Raw genomic sequence first — 3,836 nt, forward strand, 5'->3', positions numbered from 1 at the left:
GTTAGAGTTTCATGAAGCCTTGAAGACTTTCATGCATTTTAATTTGTGCTGCTACTTCCATTTTGAAAAACATGGCTGCCCATTACTGTTGCGTTTCTATGTTAGTGAACTATATACGTTCATTGTTAGTGTTGCATTTTAGCTTATACATTATTTCATTGTATAAATTATTTGTGTCTTTATGGTTGCAATCGATATTCTTCGTGTATAAATGTACAATTGACCTGGTGTCTGCTTTTCTTCTTGGTCGGTGTATATCTGCTTCATATCTATTGCATGCATGTGTGTCAGTTAACTGTGAGTTTGCTTATTCTAACCATCTTTAGTTATATCAGGTTCATTTCCTCCGGTTTCTGCCTGGGATAAGGCGGTATGGTCGTCTTAGGGAGTAGCGCTTCTCGCCTACGCGATATTGAGGAGGGGGAGGGGCCATGGGGATAAATGACGTATTCATCTGCCAGCCAGCAATGGGGTGCAAAGCAGGAGGACTGGTGGGGCATTCGGAGGAAACAGTGCTGTATATCAATGAGGCATGTTATGCTGTGTGGAAAGGTTATGTGAAGCAACTGACATGGATAAAGCAACGTGAGCGACCCACTAAAGTACAAATACTTACACAATTCTCCTTGTGTTCCAGGGGCAATGGCAGCGTGCCTGTTGGCAACAATGGACAGTGTAATAGGACACTAGCGATTCTAGACATTAATGGGGGAACTGCAGCACTTATGGATGTATTTTGAGCATTTGGCAGCTTTGCATATATCCAGCTCCCACCATCTTGGAAGGGTTTCTACTACCAAGCTACTCTTCATTCCCCTGTCCTCCTTGTGCCAGAGGTCCTTCTCTGTGCACCCCCATCTACAACCGTGCACCCCTCCCACCAGCGGGTGCACTGGTCACTGGGCCTCCACCACCACCATAAACGTTCAAACTATTTTTTACAAGACTGGACAGAGAAACTGAATTCCATTCTTGAGCAGTACCAGCTGTTCACAAAAACAAAGACATTTTTCATCTCCCTCCTTGTTCCAGGAATATAAGCAGCACAAAACTCCAAATGGATACAAATAGCATGCTGGGAAATGGTCCAGCTGGCAAATGACACTGGGCATGGCCTTAATGCAATTAGGAAATAATTAAGGGCCATTAAATTATTGACACAGCAGAAATGCTATATTCTCAATTTGCTCACAGCCATGCAAGGCAGAGTCTGTACAGAAATAGGCAGTTCATGTTGCACATACACCCGCCCCACAATTCAGTTAACGGGTTCCTGACAAGCGCAATCATTGCCCTTCACGATCTACGTATTGTAATGCAAAAGGAAGGTGGGGTGGTGGACCAAGATTGGTTATCATTAATATTTGCAGGGGTTCCGTTGTGGCAGAGTACTGTTTGCAAAATACTGATTACCGTCCTTGTTGAGGTACTCATAACATTTTTCTCCTGTCAACGAATAGTAAGGCATTGCACAAAGACAGTTTCCGGATGAACAAATATGGTGTCCCTAGCCCTTGAAGTAGGTGAGGCCACTCCCCTCTTGAAACATGTGCACACACAGATGGACAAATGGAATGGTGAGATTGAGCACTGTACAGTGCGGCTAGACCAGCCCATTGGTCTCCCCAGGAAGACTTTCTCCCTCCACAAAACCCAGAGAGCTATTTTGAACATTGGGTTGATTGTGCAGGAGACGGAGGGTCTTGTTTTTTAAGATGTACCCCAGAGGAATATGCCCAGAATGGAGAGAGCTTGCGTTATTTGTTTAAAGTATGAGTATCCGAGACAGATTTTGATAAGCAGTTGGAAGCAAGTAGATTAGTTAATGGATTAACTAAAGAGGGGAATGTTGGTATGCAGGTGCAATGTCCCAAATGTGGAAGTAGTTTCAGGCTGCGTAAATTCTATTAGGATGGACGACTGACCATTTTAGTGTCAGTATTGCTATCATTTGATTTAGCATTTGTGTCCACGTGTGAAGTGCACTTAGTTTTGGGCACATTCCAAAAAGCATAATATGGTAAAATGAGAGGCTGCAAAAGATATTGTCCATTATACATAGCATTTGGGCCTATGCCACTACAAAGATGTTTTAGCAAACATTAATGAAATAGATTACTTCTTTGTTACAGCAGAGAGAATTAGATTGTGTTATTATTGCAGTAGGACAATTCTTTTGTTAGTAATGAGTATATGACTCAAGGGCCAAATAGCGCAAGCATTTAGTAGGTTAGATATTAATCGTTATTAGTATAAGGGCCACCTGTCACCTTAGCCAGAGCCCTGCCATTTTGAACTAGACCCAGTCAGAGTTGGTAGCTTTCTGTTATTTAGGGCACCAGGACGCATTTCTGAGCTTCTGTTCTGTTCATTTAATTAGATCTTATTTTTGTTATTCTCCCAGCGAGTGTTCAGATGACCAAGGCCTTGAAGAAAGGGTGAAGTGCCACACAAAGATTGATTATTGGTGCAGGACTTAGCTGTTCCCAGATGCTTCAGACCGGATATAGGTAATGCTATGCTCCTTACATTAGATAAATGTAATAACGGTGAAGGACGGGTTTTGGTGTGAACAAGGCCCCGAGGCAAGGCCTAGCTAGGCTATTGAATGAGGTTGTGGTTAAACTGCCCCCCATTGAGAAGTGGTAGGACCATTGGAACTGCAACTGACAGACTAAATAGAGCAAATAAATCTGAGAAATGAGTCCTCAAGAGCAGTCCCTCTGCTACATTTTTATGAAACCACCTAGTTACTGGGAGAGATATGGAAGGATGTATGCTAGGAAAACAACATGTTTCAAGATGCCAGTCGTTTGAGGTGTTGCCAAATGTACAGCTGCCACCTGAGAATCGCTGAGGGGTGCCAAGTTTTCTGGTATCATGAGAGAGTATTATTGTGTCCAGTTTGTTGCCACAGAGTATTGACTTCATTGTTCACACTTGATTTATAATCGGGTTGTCTCGTGGGGAATTCACATCATGAAATTGTCCTGGCCAATGGGAAGATGCCATTGTAGCAACAGCAATATCAATAATGTTGTCCAATCAAAACTGAGTATGTCTTGCTAACTATGCAATTAGGCCATTTGTAGGGGACGGAATGTAAATGATCATGGGGAGGTTACAGACAAATGTGTTTGGGTCGCATATATTGTGTTTAGATTCTTGCATAGGGACTAGCCAATGGGAAATGTGGGATTAACATGTATTTGATATTTGTAACAAATGTTGTTTTGTGGTTTTTGTCTATAAACTGTAATCTGAAAAAGGCGTGTCAAAAGTGTTTTCAGTTTCTCCGTTCTATGGAGCTGCCTGACCCTCCTGAACGGATTTGCATGTAATAAATCTTGTTTTTCTTGTAAATCATGCACTTCTTATTAATTCCTTTTATTGTTTTTATAAATTATGGTTCAGGTTCGTCTTGTGTTTGAACAGTTTTTGTGCATGTGCTTGCAGAGGGCACTGAAACTTCTGACAAATTGACATATATGCTTAGAGGGCAATAAAGACTAGAGACATGGTGCAGAATGTCACTGTTTTCTAGAATTTGACAGCAATGCAGTGTGATGATAACACCACAGATACTTGGACAAATCCTCAGGCGGTGTGCTGATAACACCAGTGACATATTCCTAGGGTGGTGTGCTGTTAACACTGCAGGTCAGAAGTGTATAAAAGTGTCCGAAGGGCCCAGTGAGGGTCCCAGTGAGCTAGCAGTTCCAAATGTGGATGCTTAAGTGTGCGGCTGATTGTATGAATGAGCGAGAAGACCTGTAAGCATATGGAGTGAGAGTGCCCAAAATGAAAAGCTTACAGGTCATTAGGTTAGAGGTCAG

The sequence above is a fragment of the Ambystoma mexicanum genome, chromosome 3p (genome assembly GCF_040938575.1).
Source record: "Ambystoma mexicanum isolate Mex_15411 chromosome 3p, UKY_AmexF1_1, whole genome shotgun sequence".
Lineage (NCBI taxonomy): Eukaryota > Metazoa > Chordata > Amphibia > Caudata > Ambystomatidae > Ambystoma > Ambystoma mexicanum.